This window comes from Heptranchias perlo, chromosome 2 (genome assembly GCF_035084215.1).
Source record: "Heptranchias perlo isolate sHepPer1 chromosome 2, sHepPer1.hap1, whole genome shotgun sequence".
In the NCBI taxonomy this organism is placed as follows: domain Eukaryota; kingdom Metazoa; phylum Chordata; class Chondrichthyes; order Hexanchiformes; family Hexanchidae; genus Heptranchias; species Heptranchias perlo.
Genome location: NC_090326.1, coordinates 10,763,983 through 10,776,034, shown reverse-complemented (window position 1 = coordinate 10,776,034; position 12,052 = coordinate 10,763,983). Strand labels below are relative to the sequence as shown.

Genomic DNA, 12,052 nt, shown 5'->3' with positions numbered 1-12,052 from the left:
GGAGGGGAGAGGAAGGGGGAAGGGAGGGAGAGGAAGGGGGAAGGAAGGGGGAAGAGAGGGGGAGGGGAGTGGGGGGGGGGGGAGTCGGTGGACGTCCTCTTGGGCCTGTCCCAGGTGGCTATCCACAGGTCCAGGTGAGACGCGGCCCCGTGGGGGCGGTCGCTCCGACTTTTCTGCCTCTCTTCCGCGGAATTCTCCGCGCCCGGGTGGCCCTGGAGAGGGAGCACGCGGTGTCTGCCGGTACGGTTGAGGTTTTCCGCGACCAGTGGGCACCGCAGGGGCTGGAGTGCATCCTGGATCGATATAATAAAATTTTAATTTGATACTTGTTTTAGGTTTTTTGTTTTTTCTGCACATAAACACACCCTAACCCCCGCCCCCCCCCCCCCACCTCTTATAAAAGGGGGGCCTAAAACACAAAAAAATGTTTAATAAAGAAATGAAAAAAAAGAGTAGGCCATTCAGCCCCTCAAGCCTGTTCCACCATTCAATTAGATCATAGCTGATCTGTATCTTAACTCCATCTACCCGCCTAGGTTCAGTAACCTTTAATACCCTTGCCTAACAAAAATCTATCAATCTCAGATATGACACCTATAAAGCAGGAGTATCTTAAAACAGCAGCTGTGGAAGACTGATGTAGGAATCTTAAAGGTGAAATGCTGTGTTTCTAGAGTTGCCAACTATGGTTGGATATATTCCTGGAAATTTTGTCACATGACCTCCATCTCCAACTACCCTGCCAAGTCATACAGCCTTTTTGACCCATCTCCTATATTTTTATAACATAAACAAAAGTGTTCAAAGAAAATGAAAGGAAACACAATTTTTCTTAATGCCCCTATGATTTTTCTCCTGGATTGCTCACAGCAGTGTCCAGGAGATCAATCTTTAATTACTGGAGACTCCAGGACAATCCTAGAGGTTTGGCCTTCCTACATGTTTCATTCTGCTGTTATGGAGAGACTAGTAAATTTATTTTGGATTGGACTTTCATCAATTGTTTTTTTTGCCCTTTACTTTTTGAGGCTCCTAGCGTCATGTCTCCCTCAAGACTTTTTTGTTTGGGAAAGTTCTCAAAAGCATACTGTTAGGCTGCAGTATGGCTTTCCCACTGGGATTCCCCTCTTTACAATATATATGTTGGAGGAGCAGAGAATCCAGGAGACCAGACTCATATGGCATCACTGCAGGAAATCCAGATCATCTCACAGATACACAGCCCTCAGGGTGTAGGGATTGACAAGATCTTATTTGAATACATCCCTTGAAGTTTGCATAAGTTAAGTTCAGCCAAGAAGCCCCAAAAGAGCTTTGCGAGGAGATCTGCAAACTTCCTCAAGAAACATGACAGCTATTAATGTGGCTCAGAAAGTTACTTTAGTGCTTAATCTCCTGGCAACTGGAGCATTTTGGGGGCAACAGGTAGTTTCTGCCAGGTCAGTTCCTTCTTGCATAAGGCAACTAATTCATGTCCTGTTTCCCAGTACATTTCATTACATTTGATGCAAGATCAAAACAATTGGGTGAGTAGACCAATTTTTTTATTTGATTGCAGTGTTTTTATGAGTACTATAGATCCCACTCATGGGGCCATATAAGCTCCTGATCCATGCCACGCCATTATGTGAACTAAAAGAAATTTCACTTCCTTAATGTCCAATTAATGTGTGACTACAGGCATAGGTTTCTACACATTAGTGCATAGTATGCAGAGAGCTGCCATGGTTCATTCATCCTTTGGTAGTCCAATATCCGTGTACTCTCAGAATCAAAGACAAGATGCTGGCTAGCTTCTTAGAGACAAGGGATATCCAATACCACCATGGCTTCCAGAACCATTGAGAAGGACAACCAATGAAGAAAAGGATTGCCATAACAAAGATCACAATTGCACTCAAATTAAAGGGAAGATTCAGATATCTAGATAGGCCCAGGAATCCCTCCTTGTATGCTCCTAATATTATCTTGTGAATTGTGGTGACCTGCAGCGTCTTCTCCAATGTTGCTCTTCAGAAAGAGCTAGAAATTGAGATTTCTGAGGAGGAGATAAAGTCAGAAGCTGAATCCCCTGAGACAGAAAAAGTCAGACATGAGGAGGACACAGCATGGTCACAGACAGCTTCTAGGAGAAGGCTACGAGACAAACTCATCAAAGAGACTTTCCTTAACATCTAATCATATTATAGCTATATATTTGTAATAACCTCAATACTCCACATTATCTAAATGTACAACCATTCAAAACACTCAACAAAGCAGATGTCCCATGAGGGCCCTTCAAGTCCACCATTTTCAGGTCCAGTGCAACTTCATGTTTTCAAGAGAAAAATCATGAACATCATGACAACATGTGACTTCTCAATTTTCCTTCAGTCCCATTCTGACACTTCTACTGAGGGTTCTGTGACCTGAGTAGTGGCCGTGACTTGGAGGTAGCCCTGCTGTCAGAGCCGTTGGGTCCTGGGATTGACCCGTAACGGACTACTTCTCTGAGCTTGGAATCGCCACAGCCTTGGCCTGCTGGCTTTCTTCCACCCGTGAAGGCATCTGAGCAGAGAACTCTCTGGTTCTGCAGTCCTAAAGGAAGGCAGATTCCTCTGAGCCATCTGCTCTCCCATGGGTCATGGGTCAGGATACTGGTTGCCACAAATCTGTGTGAAAACAGACCTTATGGAATTAATCCCTGGGAAAGAGTGAACCAAATCTTGTAAATTCTCCAAAATTGGTGCCCTGGAAATGTTGGAATCAGGTACTTATTTATCTCATCAATTTGTCACCCAAGGTCTGAATGCCACCAGTCAAAGCCTGCACATTGGAGGTGATTACTTGCCTATAGGCCTCTATGTTCTGTGGGATATAAGTAGAGGTTCCTGCAGCTGCCACTCACTCCAGGCTGCTGTGCCTTGTTGAGAAGCCCTCTCTGATGTTGTCACCAAGGATGGCATTGGACTCTGCCGCCAGCTTTGCCATCAGAGAGGTTTTACGGTGCCTCTTGCTAGCTCTCTTCTTTCATGGCAAGACCACTGAGATCATCATCCGAATGCTTTTCAGCCAGAGGCTGACATTTCCTTAGCCTCTGCTCAGAGTCGTCCTTCTCCACTTCCACTACCATTCTTGTGTACTTGTTCTGCACAAACTAACCCTGGGCACAGTACTTCCAACATTTCCTTCCCTCATTGCCTGAGCTGAGTGGGATGCCAGTATCTTAATTGCCTCCTCCTCCTGCTGGGTTAATGAACAAATGTCTATTGTTGCTCCTTTTATAACTTGTCATTCCCCTGAATTATATGCAGTTTTTTTAACTTTCAGGCAGAGATATTTGACAATTATTGAAGAACTCGTATCACTTCCACGTATGGAGTTCCCACAGAGAACATGGAAGAGCAGAGGGATTTACATAGATTAATAGAGCAGAAACAGACCTTTCGGCCCTATGCCAGTGTTTATGCTCCACACAAGCGTCCTCCCACTCTATTTACTTCATCTCACCCTATCAACATATCCTTCTATTCCTTTCTCCCTCACATACTCATCTAGCTTCCCCTTAAATGCATATTTGCAATTTTGGGGATATTGGTTCAAAGAACATTAAAGGCAGCAACTCAGGTTCATAAGGCTGTAAAAATAAGCCAAGAGAATTCTAGGTTTCGTCTCAAGAGGCGAGAGATAGAATACAAAAGCCAAGCGGTAATAATGAGCCTGCATATAACTTTAATAAGGCCTCAATTAGAGTACTGTGTAATATTAGCTTCCACACTAAGGAAGGATATTGATGCTTTAGAGAGGGTACAAAGCAGATTCACTAGGAGGCTGCCTGGTATGAGGAAATACAAATAGGAAGAAAGACTTGAAAAATTGGGACCTTTTTCATTAGAACAATGCAGATTACGGGGCAATATAATAGAAATGTTTAAAATTATGAAAAGATGGGGCAGGGTAGATAGAAGTAGACTGTTTCCATAGTTAAGAGATAAAGAACCAGGAGCCATAGATAGAAGCTTAGGAAGAAAGAGCCTGCATTTATATAGTGCCTTCCACGACCTCAGGGCATTCCCAAACCGATTTACAGCCAATAAAGTACTTTTTCAAGTGTAATCACTGTTGTAATGTAGGAAACGTGACAGCCAATTTGCACATAGCAAGGACCCACAAACAGCAATGACATAATGACCAGATAATCTGTGATGTCGGTTGAGGGATAAATATTGGCCAGGACACCGGGAAGAACTCCCCTGCTTTTCTTCGAATAGTGCCATGAGATCTTTTACATCCAACTGAGAGGGCAGGTGAAGCCTCGGTGTAAAGTCTCATCCAAAAGTTAGGATCTCCAACAGTGCAGCACTCCCTCGGTACTGCAGTGGGGTGTCAGCCTAGATGAAGTGCTCAAGTTGGGTTCTTGAACGCACAACCTTCTGACTCAGAAGGCAAGAGTGCTACCACTGAGCCGCAGCTGACATTAAACATAAGGGACTTAGAACAGGCGGCAGGAGAAACTTCTTCACACAGAGTGAGTTGTGAGGCTCTGGAATTCACTTCCAGGGTTAGTGGTTGAGGCAAAAACATTCAAGATTAGATTGGATAGGTGAATGAACAAAAAGGGTTGAAGGGATATGGGAACAGGATGGGTAAATGTGATTAGAATTATTTGCTTACATAAGAGGGTAAACATGACATGGACTGGTTGGGACGAATGACCTGTTTCTGTAGTTGTGGTTTCTATTTATTTCTATGTATTATAAATTCTTATGTCCACATTTATAATGTAGACTGTGTATGAAAACCTATTACACTGTAATTACACCCTTTTGCTCAACTATTGAAAAGAAGTGGGGAAAAAAGAGCTTTTAAAAAATCAGCAAAATGATATTGTTTTCCGCTCCCTCCATCACCGAGGGAAAAAAACCTTTCCCCGCTGAATCAAAAATTGAACTGTGGCAAAACCCCTTCGCCAACACCAATCCCTCTGGCACACTCCACCCTACTGAGCTGTTGTTCCCCCATTTTTCCCTCTTCTCAGCCCCTCCCTCTCCCCTTGCATCATCACCCTCCCCTCCTTTTGCTGCTTCTCACTTTGCCCTCTTCTTTTCCACCTTTCTGCAGCTATTGTCCTCTTCCACACCCCTCCCTTGCCTCTCTGCCCCCTCCCCTCTTTGCTTCTCATTCCTCTTCCTTCTCACTTTACCTCGTCCCTCCCCTCCTTTTCTCTGTCTTTCCTCTCCTCCCCAGCTCATCTCTTCCCTTCCTCCTGTTCTCTCCTTGTCCTTCTCTTCTTTCATCCCTCTCTTGCTCTTCCCTCCTTCTCCTCTCTCCCCCCTCTTCCCGTTTTCCTCCCCTCCCCTCCCTCATTCCATCTTGCCCCTCTCCTCTCCACTCCACTCTTCCCCTTTCTTCATCCCTCCTCCACTTTTGCACCATGCCCCTCTGCATCCTCACCCTCTCCCGATTCTGTCTTCCCCTTACCCCCTCTCCTTTCCTCCACCTGTCCTCCCTCTTGCCCAACCCCCTTCCCCACCTTCTGCCTCCCCCTCCTCTCCCCTACTTTCCTCTCCCCTCCTGTGCAGTCCCCCTTCCCTCCCCCTCCTAAGTTCTACCTCTCACCTGATCCCTAATCTTTCCCCCCTCTCCTCATCCTTTCCCTCTGTCTTGCCCCTTCACTTTCTCCTTCTTCCCTTCCCTCCTCTCCCCTCCCCCACTTTGATTCAGTTATCTCCCCGCCTTGTAACCCTGCTTGACCTGAAAAATGCTCCTGGTCTTGACTCCCCAGTAGGATTTTCGAAGCCAGCACCGGGTGGACCGAAAGCAGGCAGAATGCTACACTGGTTGGATGGGAAAACCCGTGGATCAGGGGCCCCACCCTGCTCTTCCTTGTTCCACAAAAAATTCCTCCCCAAAAATTTCTGGGCCTTTTTTGGAGCAGCCTGCAGCAGGACCTCGAAGGCCGCTCACCGCCTCGTGCAAATGGGTAGAGTGTACACTCCGCCCATTTGTACCTGAAAATTGCAAAATTGTTTTGCAAAAGTAAACAGCCTCCTGCCTGTTTCAGATGGGGGTGCTGAACGCTCATTTATAGGCCCACTTGAAAATTACATCAGGCACTCAAGGGGCAGCAGAAGTGCTCCCCTGTTTTCCACTGCCAGCCGTATGTTTTTCAGGTGAGAAAGAGGCGAGAGGCAGTTGAGAATTGCTGCCCTCCGTGTGCAAGGCCAAGGGAGATCGACTAATGTATAACATTTTAATACATTTTCTCTTAGTTTCTCTCATAAGTCCCGAGGCATCAAAGCAGAAGTATAATACTGGAGAAGTAAACACTTACAGCTATGAACATTTAACATGATTATTTTCTAATGGACAAACATGTCCCAATGCACACTGAGCAGATAGATTTTAGTACTGGGGGAAATTAAACCACAGGGAGTCCAGTCTTGTGAGACTTTGCTGGATAAAGTACATAATGTAAAATAAATAAATATCTCACAACTGTGCAATATTAGAAAATGTTTGAAACCATTTGGGAATACTGCAGCCTTTGTGGATTATTTCTGAGCAGACTGAGATTTATAAATACTCTGTGGCAAAATATACCAAGAAATAGTCCTCTCCCTGTGCCTGTCTCCATTTCTCCTCTCCTTTCTAATTCTCCCACGCAATTTCTTTCAGTCTCTGCTTATGTTCCAGCCTGTCTGTCCCTGTATTTCAGCAAACCATTAGTCAGCATTTCTCCTCAGTTTAACTGAACCTTGGTACAACTCTGGTCTATTTGTCTGCAAGTTCATGGAAAAATGACAGACCGAGGCAACCTTCAGTTCAATTCATTTCAAACTTATTTCTGAACGTCGATATTTTGTAATTTTGAAACGTTGTCAATACCTATCGAAATATTATTTCAACCCACCAGATTTATTCTACCACGTCACAACATTATGAGGAATGCGAATTTTGTAATAATATAGACAAAAGGCTCCAGTCCTTTGCCTATAGGCCAAGGATGAGTTCAAGATGCAGTCAAACGTTTGAATGTTTATTAAAGGTTAAATAAAGCTGAACATACGACCAACACCTGAGGTTACAAAGGATGCTTTGCTGTAGAAGATACACACATTACAGTCGGGTGAGTTCAACCCTCCAGACGCCTCCCTTCTTTATCTCAAAAGCTGTGGGTATGATTTCACTTCATTTATACCGTTTTGAGCTGCACTAATCCATAGGCATCTATCCATTCTCAATCTCCATTATGGTCTCGAGTTGTACAGGAAAACATTGGTGTTTTAGGGTCAGCGTGGCACAAAAGGAGCCATGCTACCAAAACAACGATATCGAGTCTCCAGTTTAGAGTGATAAAGTGAACCTACAACAACAACTTGCATTTATATAGCGCCTTTAACGTAGTAAAACGTTCCAAGGCGCTTCACAGGAGTGTTATCAATCAAAATTTGACACCGTGCCACATAAGGAGATATTAGGCCAGGTGACCGAAAGCGGTAGGTTTTAAGGGGCGTCTGAAAGGAGGAGAGAGAGGTAGAGAGGTGGAGAGGTTTAGGGAGGGAATTCCAGAGCTTAGGGCCTAGGCAGCTGAAGGCACGGCTGCCAATGGTGGAGCGAAGAAAATCGGGGATGCGCAAGAGGCCAGAATTGGAGGAGCGCAGAGATCTCGGAGGGTTGCAGGGCTGGAGCAGGTTACAGAGATAGGGAGGTGGTGAGGCCATGGAGGGATTTAAAAACAAGGATGAGAAATTTAAAATTGAGTCATTCCCGGACTGGGAGCCAATGTTGGTCAGCGAGCACAGGGGGGATGGGTGAACGGGACTTGGTGCGAGTTAGGAGACGGGGAGCAGAGTTTTGGATGAGTTCAGTTTACTCTGGGTGCAAGGTGGGAGGCCGGCCAGGAGAGCATTGGAATAGTCAAGTCTCGAGGTAACAATGTCATGGGATGAAGGTTTCAGCAACAGGTTTGATGAGGCAGGAGTGGAGACGGGCGATGTTACGGAGGTGGAAGTAGGCGGTCGTGGTGATGGAGCGGATATGGGTTTGGAAGCTCAGCTCAGGGTCAAATGGAACACCAAGGTTGCGAGCAGTCTGGTTCAGCCTCAGACAGTGGCCAGAGAGGGGGAAGGAGTCAGTGGCGAGGGAGCGGAGTTGTGGTGGGGACTGAAGACAATAGCGTCAGTCTTCCCAATATTTAATTGGAGGAACTTTCTGCTTATCCAATACAGGATGTCAGACAAGCAACGTAACAAATCAGAGGCAGTGGAGGAGTCAGGAGAGGTGGTGGTGAGGTAAAGCTGTGTGTTGTCAGCAAACATGTGGAACCTGACGTGTTTTCCAATGATGTTGCCAAGGGGCAGCATGTAAATGAGAAATGGGAGGGGGTCAAAGATAGATCCTTGGGGGACTCCAGAGGTAATGGTGTGGGAGAGGGAAAAGAAGACATTCCAGGTGATTCTCTGGTTACAACTGGATAGATAGGAATGGAACCAGATGAGGACAGTCCCACCCAACTGGACAATGGAGGAGAGTGTTACAAGCTGGATAGCCCAGCAGTGAAGGATAAAATACTACACTTCAGTTGCTTCCAAACCTTTATTCACAGAGCTCCACATTACACACACATACTACACCCTAGATAAGCTCTCCTATAAAAAGGGTACAAGAGAGTCCCCAATTGAAACCCACCATCTGAATACAATTAACACTCATTGATGTAAATCACACAATTAACAGAGAGGCTTTGGAGGAGGATGGTATAGTCAACCAAGTCAAAGGCTGCAGACAAGTCGAGAAGGATAAGGAAGGATAGTTTACCGTGGTCACTAAGGGAATCAAGGGATATGGGGATAGGTTGGGAAAATGGAGTTGAGGTAGAAGATCAGCCATGATCTTATCGAATGGTGAAGCAGGTTCGAGGAGCCATATGGCCTACTCCTGTTCCTGCTCCTATTTCTTATGTTCTTATGTCGCAATCACATAGGATGTCATTTGTGACTTTGATAAGGTTCGTTCCAGTGCCCTGGCGGGGCGGAAACCCGATTGAAGGGGTTCAAACATGGAGTTGCAGGAATGATGGGCACGGATTTGGGAAGCGACAACACATTTAATGACTTTGAAGAGGAAAGGGAGGTTGGAGATGGGGTGGTAGTTTACAAGGACAGAGGGGTCTAGGGTAAGTTTTTTGAGGAGGGGGATGATGACGGCAGAGTTGAAGGGGAGGGAACAGGAAAGGAAGATGGGTGGTCAGCAGAGTGGTGGGAATAGGGTCGAGTGAGCAGGAGGTGGATCTCACGAACAAGATGAGCTTGGAGAGGGCATGAGGGGAGATGGGAGAGAAACTAGAAAAAGATGTGAGTTGAGGGTTAGGGCAGGGGGGAACCTTAGGGGAAGTTGGGTGGGCTAGGGGAAGCAAGGGAAGCAGCAGAGGCAGCTGAACGGATGGTCTCAGTCCTAGTGACAAAGAAGTCCATGAGCTCCCCACACATGTTGGAGGTGAGGGTAGAGGGGGCAGGGGAGAGGGGTTTAAGAAGACGGTTTATAGTGGAGAAGAAAAGCCGAGGGTTATCTTTGCATTCCAGGATGATCCTGGACTTGGTCAATGACTTGGCGGAAATTTTTTTCCAGGGGTAGACACAGAGGAAGTGGGATTGGGAGGGGGAAGTGGAATGTGGGTGGAGAGGGATACAAGGAAGTGATCAGAGATGGCCTTATCCATGAATAACATGATGGGGGTGGAGAGGCCATGTGAGGTGGCAAGGTCGAGGGGGTGGCCGTGAATATGGGTCGGGGAGTTTATATGGAGGGAGAAATTAAGGGAGGAAATGAGGGCAGTGAAATCAGAGGAGAGAGAGCATGATGTGTTGAGGTGGAGGTTGAAATCACTAAGGATGAGAAATCCCCCAGTGCAGAGGCTGAGGGAGGAAAGCGGTGAAGATATCTCGGTGAGAAACTGGACATGGTAATTGGGTGGGCGGTGGTGAATGAGGATTTTAAAGGAGAGCTGAGAGAGGTGGAACAGGGTGAGATGCTCAAAGGAAGAGAAGGTGCCAGAGGAGTACGGGGACAGACCAAGGTGTGATTTGGTGATAAGGGCCACACCGCCATCGCGGTGGTCTGGGCGGGGCAAGTGGTGGAAGATATAGCCGGGGTGGGGGGGAGGCTTCATTAAGGGGGAAGGTATCATCACCCATCAGCCAGGTTTCCGTCAGGGCCATGATGTCGATGCAATCATCCACAATAAGCTCATGGATGGCAAGGGCCTTGTTCACAAGTGAACGGACATTCTGGAGGGAGATGTGGAGAGGGGCGGTGATAGCTGATCCTCTGGCAGAGTCCACAGGGTCATCGCTGGGAGGGGTGAGTGGGACGGGAAGGAGATTGGCAAGATTAGCCCCCATCGGGCGCGCTGGGTGGGAAAGTCGGTGAGAGAGTACGATGGGGCAGTTGGGGCTGCTGCTCGTAAGGAGGCATCGATGAGTGCCTTGATGGGCCCTTCAGAGGTTGCCAAGAGAGGCACAGAGGGGCACCTTAAAACTTATGCAACTGAATAGCAGATCAGAGTCACAACAGCTGAGTCTTACAGTGTAGTCCAGTGGAACGCAATGGTCTTGATGGCAGAGAAGTCCAGCAAATTTCAGCAAAGATCCAGGGCTCGCTGCTGAAAACAAGGCATGGTCGGGGGATGAGCAATGGACCCAGGTAATTTGAAACTTGCAGCCTGAACTTGTAGTTAGGGCTAAAAAGCACCCACTATTGGAGCATGGGGAACTTTAACAGTGCAAGAGAGGAGGTTGGGGGAGAAAGGTCAGCGGGTGGCAACAGATGGCCAAGGATAGAGTTGCACAGCAAAGGAGCTCCCGAGGGAGCTGCCAGCCCAGGAGCCATCTTGAGTTTTTCAGAGGGATAACGAGAAAATCAGAACAGAGAAAACTAAAGTAGACTGAAAAAAAAATCACAACATAGAGAGAAAAATGACAAATCAACTCTTGACTCCATATCAGACACGTAAACCCCTCCATCACTTCAAATGAAGACCGAGGATGGTCACCAGAAGAACCAAGATGGTAGGGAGAAGTAAGGTTTAAGACCATAGGATGTTTCACTACAAGTGGCTATTAAGGCAGAGACTAGAACATCATTTAAAAGCGAATGGGATAAATACTTGAAAAGGAGGAATATGAAGGATCTGGGGAGAATGCGGTTACAGGAGAGAGCCCCAGCACCGGCACAGGCACTGGGGCCGAATGGCCTCCTCCTGTACTGTAATTTCTATCATCTATGAAAACTCTCCTTTATTGAGTCCGAGCCCAGGGAGTAGTTTATAAATGTCGGTGCTGAGCTGAGTTCAGGACAATGTGCCCTGTGAGAAGTGGCCCAAACACTGAGCCCACTGCCCTTTGTGCGATCTCTTGGTCAGCGCCATCCGGTTTTGACGGTGTGAAATTCAAGTACGGATCAGCTCTGACTGAGGCTCCCAGTTCAGAGTTGTCACCTTCACCTGAGTCCAAACCAGAGTCCAAGGAGATAGGGAGAGAGATCGGGCCAGTTAAAAGTGGCATCGACTGAGGAGCCTGATCAGACCTTGTGAGATTTTTGGCTGTGGTTTCAGAGTGAGAATCAGCAGGTTGTAGGATTATTACTAGTTACAGGTAGGATATGGGCCATTACACCTTTTACTATCAGTGAGTTATTGTATTACCATCGGTCATGAAGGGAATCTGAATGTTACCAATATTATTATTAATCGGTGCAAATTCAGTGAGTTACTATTAGTTACTGGTGGAATCTTAGTTCCTCCCACATCTGGTTTATGCTCTACGAATTCCTCCCTTATCTTTGGTTTCCCCCTCTTCCCTGCCCTTTCTTTCCCCTCTTCGCCTGCTCACGGGTTGTCTCCTGGTTCCTGGAATTTCTCTCACAACAGCTGCTGATACGAAACCATGAACAAAGATACTCAACTACAGCGGACGTGACCTTTAAGTTAAATGCTATAACAGTTGCAGACATCTCATGACCGTACGCCATGTGATCAGATGTCACGTGATTGGGTGTCACATGGTCAGAC

At 46.6% G+C, this 12,052-nt stretch overlaps 1 protein-coding gene across 1 annotated transcript in view; it reads right to left on the bottom strand.

The window, feature by feature from the left end:
* The window catches only part of gmds (GDP-mannose 4,6-dehydratase), a 726,937-nt gene that overhangs the window by 685,585 nt on the left and 29,300 nt on the right, over positions 1-12,052 (bottom strand). The window lies entirely within an intron of this gene.